General features: G+C 34.7%; 1 protein-coding gene across 2 annotated transcripts in view; it reads right to left on the bottom strand.

The window, feature by feature from the left end:
- Positions 1-13,522, bottom strand: part of EDIL3 (EGF like and discoidin domains 3) — a 443,350-nt gene that overhangs the window by 109,565 nt on the left and 320,263 nt on the right. The gene's annotated exons all lie outside the window — the stretch shown is intronic.

Below are 13,522 nucleotides of genomic sequence, written 5' to 3'. Positions count from 1 at the left end.
CATTCCTGGCAACTTCAACACATTCACATGATAGAAAATATTATACTGAGTCCCTTTATATTGAAAGAGACTGACTTCCAGCATAGATCTCCTTTCTCTATGTGTGGATCTCAAAGGGTTCATCTTACCCCCATAAATCCACTAGACACAGAAGAGTCAGAATAAAGAATAGCTTCTTTTTTTTTCCAGAACAAAATAGGGATTAATAATTTTGAAGTGGAGGACAATTTAAGCATATTTGTCTGGGAGTTAACAAACTATTAGATTTCTAATATCTATTCATCTGGAATATAGGCACAGTATAAAATAATTATAGGTGAGCAATTTATTAAAACCATTATCTATTGACTAAATCATCACTATATCACCATGACAGCTTAGTTAAGTTAGAGATTCCAGGGGAAAGAAAGCAAACTAGACAGTGTGAAAATAGGGTTGCTGGATTTAGCAAAATAAAATATAGGATGCCCAGTTAAATTTTAATTTCAGATTAACAACATTTGTGTGTGTATGTGTGTGTGTGTGTGTGTAAGTATGTCCCTTGCAATATTTGGGACACCCTTATATTAAACAGTAATTCATTATTTATTCTTAATTAAAAATTTTAGATTTTTTATTTGGCAACCTTAAATTAAAGAAAGTGCTATGTATAGTTTCACTGGTAACTGATTCATTCTGATTAATAAAATTATAGTAACACATTTTTATAGTAATTTTTAAAGCACTTTATTATGTTAATTCATTTTGTCCTTAACACAACCCTATAAGATACTACTGTTACTATTTAGAAAATGAGACTATTGAGACACTAATGTGTAGAGTCACTCTTCCACAGTCCCACAACTGGTTAGTGTCAGAGAAAGGGTCTGAACCCAGACAGTTCTGCTATAGAATCTACCATCCTAACATTACAAAATACCTTTTCTTATCAAATATACCAATCAATTTAAAATTAACTCTATAAACTGCACATACATCGACAAGTTTTGAAAACATTATTCAACAGACTTTCAATAAGCACCTACTTTAAACAAGGCCTCTTTATGAGACAAAAACAATAAACTTAATACTCTATCTTCACTGAACACATTTTACTCTCTTCAAATGTTACTTCAGAAATTGGTAGTATCTCACAGTAATTGTTAGGAATATCTGTTATTGCACTACACATATCAAAGGACCAATTAACAAAAATCTGTGATAATTCCATAACAACTCCATAATTCCATACACTAGACCTTAATTCTGTCTATCTATCTATCTATCTATCTATCTATCTATCTACCTATCTATCTATCGATCTATCTGTCTATCTACCTACCTACCCACCCACCCACCCAGCTACTTTTCATAGCCAGAGGATACTAGAGATACAGAAACCAACACAGATCCTCTTTCTTGGATTTTAGATCTGGTTCTATGTGAGTATGTGCAATACAACCCATTTCCTATAGAATTAGGAGAAACTAAAGATTTGTTGTTGGATTCATTCATTTAATAGAAGTCAGATCAATATAAGGCTGAAAATTTTGAATTCTGCCTACTGGTACAATGACATTTCCTTAATTTGAAGTATCTGATACTCTTCTCCTAAGGTGCAGTTAGATACACACTCAAATAATTTTCAATTCAACATATCTAAGCAAGTCCCATGAAAATGGTAGCCTCTAAATGAATATGTTTATCAGTCAAGCCATAAATTACCAATTCCTTTCTCTCCAATTTCACACAGTGCAAGAATCCCTCAATATATATCCAGAAATGTACATTTCTATGCCCATTCTAGACCTAAAAACATCAGAGTCTTTGGGAATGGCACTTGGGCATCCACATTTTCTGCCGGCTCATGCCAGCTGATTCTGAAGCAGGAGGTCTCTAAACCACACTTTGAGAAAATGACTTTGACACCAACATGCAAAAAGATACAAGCAGCTGGTGGTGTACTTTTTCCCAGTGAGGGCGTTAAAGCTGCTTTATTTTTAGAATTTCCCCTATTTCCCATTATGGAGCTTTGAGGCGGGTGTAGAGACATACATATATATACTTAGTGTTACATTCTAAATACTCTTAGATCCATTACCTTGTATATACAGCTCCTTCCACATCACCGGGCATATACTTAACAGAACAGATGGGTCCTGTGGTACTCATGAAGGACCATCAAACCCTACAGCTTTGGGATTAAAATCCATAGTGCTTCTCATGAAAGAAACAAAAGCTGAGCCTCATATAGTTGGTAGCATGTTGGGAGAAGGGAAAAAGGTGACTCAGAGTTTAACTGGAATGACAGTTATTCAATTACCCTTGCTTTTATTTTATTCATTTACTTTCAGCCCTCTTAACCATATTTGGATTTGTCAGCTATGTTGCCTATAAAATGGTAATAATAATCATTATACAATGCCACAATGATAATTAATACAATTTTGAATACAATCTACAAAATTTTATTTTAATTTTAAAACTATAGATATCATATAAATAGGTACTAATTAATAATTATTATAGGTAAATCTCTTGATTTCTCTCTTATATTGGATAACCTTGGATAAAATGCTTTTTATCTGCTTTTAGCTTTCTCTATCAAAAGCCACTGAGCACGTAGAAGAGAAAATGTATGGGGCAACAGAAATCATATTCAAAGAGACTGCAGTCTCACTTCTTAAGTGAGGAAAACCTGCAAGGAACGTATCTGTAAAATAATGATGCGTTCACAGTTCTGAGCTTGCTTTGCTCAACAGATGGATGCTACAAAATGTCCATTGCATGTGTTTAGTGTTCTATTTTACTGTAAAACAGTAACTATCCTAATATGAATACTATATTAAAGTTTAATGCATGTCAGTTACAAAAGCTTCCATCATTGGAATGAAGAGAGAGACCTTTACACCGTGAACACAGAGAAGGCAAAGCCAAAGGGTATGAACATTTTCAGGAGCGCCAACTTTACAGTTTATTTAAAGATAAGTTCCAATGAAAATCTGTCATTTTAAATGAGAGGGAAACAGTTTTAAAGAAAATTATCAGATGCACTTTTCAACAAATGGGAGAGAATTTTTTTTACCACTTGAGTTGACAAACATTTGTGTGCTGATGTGAACTTTTCTAGCTAATAAGCTCATTAGCTTATAGGAACTGTCTCTTAAGAGGCAAAACTGTTCACATGTTACTTTCTGTGCTTAGAGTGGTCATTGTACAGAGCCCATTTTATTCATGACATGGGTTGACTATGCTTCAGGCACACCTGGGCTAACTTTAGCTTATGTGCAACGTTCTTTCTGAAGAGGAAATGAAAATAATGCTTTGAAAGCACTTAGGCAATTTTAAATGCTTGGTTTGTACATATATGGACATAGAATTGATGAAATTGTGATATTGAGTAGGTCTATCACAAAAATAGAAGAATGAAGTGAATTGGAAAACCATATTTCCAAATACACATATTTTGCATATATTTTGCTGTACTGAAAAAAAAAACCATGAAAATCACGAACAAAATTCACACACAAAAAAAGGCTACTAAGGTTAGACTTCTTCCTACATGATGTCAGATGCAAACAGCCATGAAAAATGGCACTCAAAGGAAAAGAGAGAAACTGGAATTTTGAGTCAAGTTCTGATACTTACAGGATTAAGTCATATAACCTCTATAAATTGTTTTTTCCTATTTTGGGACAGAACACTTTACATAAATAATTATATGTCTCCAGATTATTATAAAGATACAGATTATTAGAAAAGCCTTTTGAAAACAACGAAGTGCTACAGAAATGCAAATTAATTAATACAGAATATTCTAAAGTGGTTTCTGGAGATGTTAAGGTAGTTATTTTTATTTTTATTTAATTAATTTATTTAAATATATAGTTGGGGTTTTTTTTAAGATTTTTTGATGTGGACCATTTTTAAAGTCTTTATTGAATTTGTTACAATATTGCTTCTGTTTTACATTTTGGTTTTTTGGCTGTGAGGCATGTGGGATCTTAGCTCCCCGACCAGGGATCTAAGCTGCACCCCCAGCACTGGAAGGCGAAGTCTTAACCACTGGACTGCCAGGCAAGTCCCTTGGTAGTTATTTTTAAAAAGCACTCTGTGACCAAATAAGTTTGAAAATCACCAAATAAAACAAATCTCTTTCCTATAGGATTCTTAAGCATCCTATGTTAATATTCATCTGAATCAGTAAGAACAGAGAAGAGGATATAGACTTTACTAAATATATTTTAGCATAGAATCTTTTTTTTTTTTTTTTTGTGGAGAACCTTATAGAGACTTTTTCAGGGTACATTTTGAAAAATGCTGATAAAAATGACCATTGGGGGAGAAAGGGAATCTAATTCGTTTTAAAGAACACACATCTTCAGGATGAAAGAGTGATATACATTATCCTAATTTCATCAGTTCATACTCAGACTGAGAAAGAGAGGACCTTTTAGAAACTCTGGGTGTGTAGTCAGGGGGACCGGATTCCGCTGGTAGAACTATGTGAAGAAAAGATGCATCTGGAAAAATAAAACTTTTGAATGCCAGGACCAGGAGCGAAGAGAGCTAAGACTGAGGTCAGCTATGGCCCTGTGAGAGCCAGGGCAGGGCTGAAACTCCACAAAGATGAAAATGAGCTGATGATAAATAGGCAATGAGCCTTCAGAGGGCAGGCTGGAGCCCTAATGTAAGACCAAAGAGGAGATAAACCAAAGAACAAGGACCCAGGAAAGCTCAGATGAGAAGAGGGCACAAGGGGAGGGCAGTCAGATGTGCACCAGGTTTCGCAGGGAGTAGCGGGCGGGCCAAATGGAGGGAGCAGCGTTGGATATCTAGACAGACCTGGGCAAGGAGCTTAAGTCATGAGTTAAGAAGTCAAAACTCTGGTTGGCCTTGATATTGAACCCACAATCTGTCCTGGCCAAGGAAATTGATATCTATTTTCCTCTGAAATATATACTAATTCCAGAAAGTGATTAATTGGTAGGCAGCTATGTCCTTAGGAACATCATAAAGGATATGAGAGAATATTCTAACCAAAGGCTAATACCGAAATGGGCAAGGGTAGATGGACCTACACTTTCCAGTAGACATACTATGCCAAAGAAATACAATAGCAGCATAAAACGGAGACACAAGAAACTTAAAAGTCATTTCACTGATTTCCTCACAGAAATGCTACTTTAATAGTGAAAGAGAAAATGAATGTAATATTTGCTATAAATAAATTTATTTTATGTCAACATTAGCTGGCAAATAAATACTTCACAAATGAAAGACACCTTACTCATAAATGTAAATGAAAACTGAATGACCTATTCATCATAGCACCACTGGCTTCGAAGAAAAAGTACAAAGATCTCTAGTATAAACCAAAGTAACCAGGCCAGGTGAGCTTAACCACAACCAAGAGTGTTGGGAAAAGAAGCGCTGTCTAAAATGTGGTGTGTGCACAAAGGACACACCATCAAGTTGTAGGAAGAAAGCTAGAATTTTCATCATATTTCCTATCTGTTTTATCTTAAACCAAAAAAATAGATATTATGTTTTCTAAATATTTAACTTGTGTGTGTTCAATGTTTAACACGGCAAGGGGTATACAATTTTTACAGTGTAGAAGGACAGATTTAGAGGGCAAGCTGGATCCAAAGAGGTACCAGAAGCTCTCCTTCAAGAAAGGTATGGCCAGAGCTATCCTATGCACTGGACCCTGGAAGAGCTTCCTAATCCAACAAACATTCCCTGAAAAAAAGGAATCCCCTCACTCACTAAATGGTTTACAAAATACTGTGGTAAAAATCATTGCGTGAGTTTCCTGGTGTATTGAGCTCCCCTTGTACTGCTGACTGGCTGTGCAATCTTTAGCAAATCTCTCAGACTCTCTGTAGCCTCCTAAAACAGAAATAACTTAGTCACTGAGAGGGCTGCTTTAAAGACAAAATGAGATCACTGATTAAAGTTGATTCCCATTTTATTTGAAAGCCTTCACAAATGCTCATCTTACTTGAAACAGTATTCCCAAGTTCTAAATTTTACTCATTGGCATATTTTCAGTTCATATTTTTAGAGGGAAATGATTACTATTCTTATAACTATATTTTGTTACTATAAAGATAGCTAATATGCCACAAATTAAAATTTATTTGCATACAAAGGAATCAGAAGTCATTCAGTTTTCATTATCATAAAAACACGAATGGGCCTGCTGTGCACATACAATTCTTTTAAATCCTGCTGTTCAGTTTTTCAGTGGTTTCAAATATGGCTTCTAAGTAGAAGCATCCAGCTTCCCACATTCCTGTTTATTGCTTTTGGAATGCTGAATCCATAACAATTAGGGCATCAGTAATCACGCCTGCAGGTGGACACAATGCCAAATCTATCTTTCAATTTCTTGCACGTGGTATTGTATTTTGTTATAAGAGGGGTTGTAAAAATATTTATTTGAATTAAAAAATTATGAAGCCATTTAAAATAACCTCCGAACCACAAAGCTTCCATCCAATTTTCATGTACCATCGGGGCTTGCCTTCCAAAACTGCACCCTGCACTCAATCTGATCTACTCCTTCCTCTGCCACCAGAACTATTGCTTTGTATATTTTTCATGATGTGCTATATGTAAATGCTAATGTATTAGTACTTCATAATGGCTTGATAGGCTTGCCTTGTCTTAGGGAATTCTTTTCTTTCAAGCTGTTTAAAGAGATATAAAGCAAAGAAATGACTCAAAATGAGAATGGGTGGAAAGGTAGGGGAAACATTCTAGGTATTAAGTAGATATAATATGCAGAATATAAAAGTTAACTTTTTTAAAGGTTAATTTTAAGATTATATGGCTATACCATAACACTAATTAAATTATACGATGTTATTAACTTCACCAGAAATTATCTGGTAGGTTTGGTAATTTTCTGACTACTTTGGATTTGGCCAATCATCATTTAGATACTAGAATCTTAGTGGTGTGAGAGTTTTTTAAAAGGGAAGGTTGCCTGAGAGGTTATCTTTTTTTGTAATAGCTACATTTTAGAAAAAGAGCAAAAAACTGATCCCAGAATATTGCTGTGATTTGTCAGCCTTCAAAACCAGATTTTTGGAGTTCGAATTATGCCCTCAGTACAGCTACACTGATGTTTATGGCACTTTTCTTTGCTCTCTAAGTATTTTCTGTGTAAATATCCTACTCAATTGTGTTTTGCTCATTAAAAGTTTTTTTCCTAATGGATCATGGAGATTTCCTTTGATATTATAAAATTATAAAAAAATTTAAAGATGAATTCATAATCCAAGCAAAGTATAGACATCCTTTGATTCATTTCATACATTCCAAAATATATTACCACTTATGAAAGATGGAAGATGTTTTACAATCCTGCATAAACTGTTTCATTATTTGATCTCTTGTAGATCTGCTTTATAACTGAAACCTTTGTGCAGGCTTACTGTTTACTAGATATGAAAGACTAAAATAGTGAATTGGAAATCAGAATATTCCTTCATATTGCCAAACATTTCCCAGTGGCTAAGAGGTCCCTTGAACCTCAAAAACCTTTCCTTTAACTCTTCTGTAAATAAATTGTCCAGAGAGCAAGGGAAGTTAATGGCTTCAAAGAAGTTATAAAATTTATGGCTGGAATACTCCCTTTTAAAAATCTGAAATGGACTAAATTAAACAAGGCTTATTTAATTTGAAAACCTAAATTCAATTGCCTCCTTACACATTTCCACAAAATTAGTACTGAAATGAAGCTGTGTAGGGTTAGCTGCAATTTTGACAAAGGTCAGCATTAAAATGTGCAGTCTAACAACTCTATTAATTCTACTAATTTGGTTGAAATACTACGCAGACTACCTTAAATTAGCAAATGTCCCATGAAATAGACCAAAAGGTCATTTCCTAAGTGACACTCTGACATTTTTCATCCTATTAGTCATTTATATTATGCTACCCTTTATGAAATCTGAAAAAAATTTTCATAGATTCAATTATGGATGATGAATTATCCATTTTATATAGTCACCACCAATAAATAGGGCAATGAGTATATACACAGTGTATTCACTATAAGAGAATTTATGATGCCTTATTTAAAACAAGTTTTTAATCAATCCAAGTTAATTCGTAGAGTGTTCTTTGTTTAGATGCATCTACTGTAGCACAATATTTCTTCACGATTTATAAGATTATCATCAGTAATGTCCCTACTCCTGATAGAATGTCACTAAACATCTCAACCTCATGCTGAATTTTAATCAGTTTGTATAATCTGAGCATAAATAAAAAGGAATTTACTCAATCTGTTGAAAAGGCCCTGAAAATGAACATTAAAAGCCCAAAGACATTCTAAGAAGAACATGATTTCAGTAGAGAACATTGCCAAATGATATAATGTTCATTTAAAATTATTAATAATATTATTATTATTCTCAGGTAAAGAATCTGAAAAACAACTGATGCTGCCTAGGTAAAAATATTTAAAATTTCTGTTTGCCAATGCAAATTTATGTAATCTATCAACATTGCTCACAGTATGCAACTGAGCTAATGATATATTACTTTATATTTCATAGTTTTATTGGTAATTTCCTTTTGGAAGAAGCAAAAATATGTATGCATATCTTCATTCTCGGTCATAATTGGTGGTGTCAGATGATGCTCTCCTGAGTTTTCAGAAGCCACCAGAAACAGAAAGAAGGGAACTACTTGTTGCTGGGTACCCACTATGTGCTTCCTCGGTTCTGTCATTTGTTTTATTTAATCCACCTTAAAACCCAACAAAATTTCTGGGTTTTTGTTTAGAAACTAACCACAGGAGATAATAATAGTTTGCTTCTAAAACATCTCTGTAAATTTAATGTCACTAATTTTATAACAGGGTTTAAAATCTAGTCCAACCATGTGTTAGGAATGTGCAACTCTGAGTTAGGAATTACTGCCTTATTACGTTTCAACTTAGGTGTAGGTAAGACTTTTTGAAAGGCAGGAACTACAATTTAACCTTTGTAGGCTTTTGGAAAACACATTGATAGAACTTCTTGCTCAAAGTTTAAGAGACCATCAAACATATCAAGTGATGGAGCAACAGTTTTTCAGAGGTCTGAGAAATGCCTCTCGCTTAGGAATGCCTGTGGACTTACATTTTTGCCATCTTCATATAGGAATAGCATAATGATTTCATCATTAACAGTAGCTCAAGGAAACTAATCAGTTAGGTAAGATCACTCCTAAAAAAACCCACAAGAACATTTCCTTGAGAAACTTCTGAGATTTTGACCTTAGAGAAGAGACTGGAAGAAACATTAGAGGAATAATAAGAATAAAATGTTAAAGTGATATTTGAATACATAAGAATTCCTTAAAAGAATGCATAAAGATTCCTTAAAATATATCACAATTGGGTAAAGGATTTTTTTTTTTTTTTTGGTTTCATTTTCAACAATTGTATTTCCAGATACTATATGATTGGGTTTGGGAAAAAACTATCAAACTGAAATAAAATTCTCATTATTAAAGAGTTATGTGTATAGTTGGCATATAAAAGAAGTTTCTTAAAAAACAATTAGTAGGAGACCGATAACGAAGAAAGAGGATTTAAATGGCAGCCATGCTATTTCTCAGAACTGATGCATTTTAGATAAGATCACAGCCAAAATTTATAAGTTCAGAAGCCTTAAATAAGGATAAAAATTGATTCTATACCAAAAATTAAAAAGAAATCACCCTATACATTATCTATGAAAATATTAATCTTATTTTCAACAAAGATACTAACAAGTGTAACAATGTACAGTTGAACAGATTCTACTCTCTTGAGAAAACACTAAAAATTGTCAATTCTGGAGCATTATCTTGCATGATGTCAAAAACGAAAATAAATAAAGATGTCAATTCACCTTGCCTTGGAGATTCTGAATATGTTTTGACACAACAAAAAATAGACATATACTATGAACAACTGGTCCTTGAATTGACAGAAAATCTGTCACCAACAGAATGAATCAATTTCAGCATGCAAGTGACTTTAAGAAGACAGATGAAAAGTCATCTTAAAAAAAGTGATGGGGGGGCTTCCCTGGTGGCGCAGTGGTTGAGAGTCCGCCTGCCAATGCAGGGGACACAGGTTTGAGCCCTGGTCTGGGAAGATCCCACATGCCGCTGAGCAACTAGGCCCGTGAGCCACAACTACTGAGCCTGCGCGTCTGGAGCCTGTGCTCCGCAACAAGAGAGGCCGCGATAGTGAGAGGCCCACGCACCGCCATGAAGAGTGGCCCCCACTCGCCGCAACTAGAGAAAGCCCTCGCACAGAAACGAAGGCCCAACACAGCCAAAAAGAAATAAATTAAAAAAAAAAAAAAGTGATGGATGAAGGTTTGCATTGAACATTACACCCTGATTCATGTAAAAATACTTGTTTTGGGCTTCCCTGGTGCTCCACAACGGGAGAGGCCACAACAGTGAGAGGCCCGCGGACGAAAAAAAAAAAAAAAAAAAAAAAAAAAATACTTGTTTTATTTTGATCTTTCTAAAGAAATTTGCCATTGGCAATACCGTTATGTGGGTATTTCTAGAGTCTACCAGCCTGAGTTACTTATGGGGTGTAAAATATTTTGTCTTATTCCACATGGCATTATGATTCACAAATAATGTTAGTCACACCCAGTTAATCTGAGATATGACTGAAATGTTTTCAGTTTTAAAAATATTATACAGCAATAAAGAACAAGTTTAACTTCACCATTCAAGTCTAACAAACGGAAAGGATATTTTCCATGGTTTCTTCTAATTAAGAACTTGAAAAGTTCATAAAGCCTATCGATTATGAAAATTTAGTTCCTTTATTAAAAAGGCCAGACCTTTAATATGAAATTTTAGATTTCTTTTTCAAATATTACTTAAAATTTTGAGGATATTAGCAGTTGATCTCTTAAATTGGGGAGCAAATTATATGCATTTTAGGCCCAAATCACTAAACTGAATAGTACTTTGATCGATTCACTCATTCTTTCATTCAATGGTACTTATTGTGGGAATGTAAATTGGTACAGCCACTATGGAAAACAGTATGGAGGTACCCTAAAAAACTAAACTTACAGTTACCATATAATCCTGCAATCCTACTCCTGGGCATACATCTGGAGAAAACTAAAATTCGAAAAGATACATGCACCACAATGTTCACTGCAGCACTATTTACAATAGCCAAGATATGAAAACAACCTAAATGTCCATCGTCAGATGAATGGATAAAGAAGATGTGGTACATACATACAATGGAAAATAGCCATAAAGAATGAAGTAATGCTATTTGCAGCAACATGTATGGACATAGAGGTTATCATACTAAGTGAAGTAAGCCAGACACAGAAAGACAAATATCATATGATGTCGTTTATATATGGAATCTAGAACAAAGACAAAGATACAAATGAACTTATTTACAAAACAGAAATAGACCCACAGACATAGAAAACAAACCTGTGGTTACCAAAGAGGAAAGGGATGGGGGAGGGATAAATTAGGAGGTTGGAATTCATATATACATGCTACTATATATAAAATAGATAACCAACAAGGACCTACTATATAGCACAGGGAACTATACTCATTACTTTATAATAACCTATAATGGAAAAGAATCTGAAAAAGAATATATATATGTTCACTGTGCTGTAGACGTGAACCTAGCACAATATTGTAAATCAACTATACTTCAGTAAAACAAAAACAGTACTTATTGAATGCCTACCACATGTCAGGTATTGTGGCAGGTATTTAGTTAGGTACTGGACAACAGACTGAGAAAGTAGAAAAAGGCAAATGTGGTTCCATCCCTCCTGGAGCAAATAATGTAGCATGAAGACACAACTTCCAATAGAGTGTGATAATGTGACAGTGAGAGAATTACAGGGGACACAGTAGTATCCAGAAGAGAACTTAAGCCAGATTTGGTGTGGGATGGAGCTGGCAGCAAAGCCTTCCCAGAGGAAAGTGCATCTAAACTATAGTTGAAGGATTTAACCAAAAGAATGTTGGGGATGCTCTGGGCAGAGGTGCTCTCTCCATTCTTTTCCTCTAGGAAGAGCACATTTATAACGGAAGGGGAAGAGAGAGTAGTGTATGGTTTGAGAAACTGAAGCAAATTTAGAAGTGTGGTAAGAGGTGAATTGAGGCCAAATCATGCCAAGATTTTTAGGCTATCTTAAGGAAGCTGCACTTGATTTGAGGCTGATGGGGAACAACTGAAGGGTTTAAATAAAGGAGTAAAAGAATCACATCTACATTTTAGGGGAAAAAAAATCACACAGGTTACAATTTGGGAAACAGGTTTTTAGAGAGTCAGACAGAAACCAGAAGTCTGGTTAGGAGGCTTCTGCAAAAACCGAGGTGAAAGAGGGTGGCAGACTAGATCCTGGAAGTGGCAGTGGGGATGATGAGAAGAGAAAGAATTTTAGAGAAGTTGAATCCTTTTTTCAGTATAACAGGCAGAGGAAGGGTGGCCTGGAGGACAGTGGGAAGCAGTGGCTAGAAGGATGAAGAAAAACAAAGTGTGGTGTCATGCAAACCAAATAAAAGGAATGGTTTACGAAAGAGGTAATGTCTTAGGAGCAAGAATAGTGTGTTGCTCACTCATGTGCCATCGCTATTTATCATGGTATGTGACGCTTCAGAGGTACATCACAAACATTTGTCAAATGAATGATTTAATTTAGTAGTACTGCTACATATAGGCAAGGACATGAGGCTGGGTTCTGGGATGATAAATATGTCCTGTATTACACACACACACACATATATATATATATATATATATATATATATATATTTATATGTATAAAGCCTACCTTCAAAAAGTTCACAGAATAGTAAAAGGGAAAGACATACATAATTATCCATTATGTATGGTAATGAAAGAACTAAATAAAGCTTCAGTTCAATAAAGATCCAGGTAGAATGTTAGGGGACAGTAAAGAAAAAAAGTGAATATTTCTGTAAGAATAGGGAAAACTAGGGTCAAGAAAGAAGAGACTATTGGAAATTTCAGGTGACTTGGTAAGAACAGTTTCATATGTGGCAAATCTGGTTTGATGAGGGGTGACATTTGCTATTGTAATTGTTTTCATGATTTCCAGAAATACAATGAATTACCACAGTTTTGAAACTCATACATGCAGCATAAAAATCAATAAGAGGAGAACACATATCTTTCAAATAAAATGACCTCATTATAGAATTAAGCTGTCTTACTTTTCTTTGCTACAGAAGACATTAACAAATTTGTGCATACTTAAAAGTACTCCACAAATAAGTGCGCTTCAAGAAGGTTGTTTTAAGAAGCACTGAATATAATCTTACCTCATTTGCAAATGATAAACAGACTGCAATGTCTATGCTTTCCTTCTACAAGCAAGCTTTCTCATGAGAATGTAATCAAATTGCTCCATTGCTTAGCAACCACAGACAAAGAGCTAATAAGTTATGAGTCATGATTCTATGGGAACAATCTGCTGGTCAGTGTCATGATTTCAAGGCGGTTTGG

Source organism: Lipotes vexillifer, unplaced genomic scaffold, assembly GCF_000442215.2.
Source record: "Lipotes vexillifer unplaced genomic scaffold, Lipotes_vexillifer_v1.1 scaffold654, whole genome shotgun sequence".
In the NCBI taxonomy this organism is placed as follows: domain Eukaryota; kingdom Metazoa; phylum Chordata; class Mammalia; order Artiodactyla; family Lipotidae; genus Lipotes; species Lipotes vexillifer.
The sequence above is the reverse complement of the archived record's forward strand: the minus strand, read 5'-3'. Positions and strand labels throughout refer to the sequence as shown.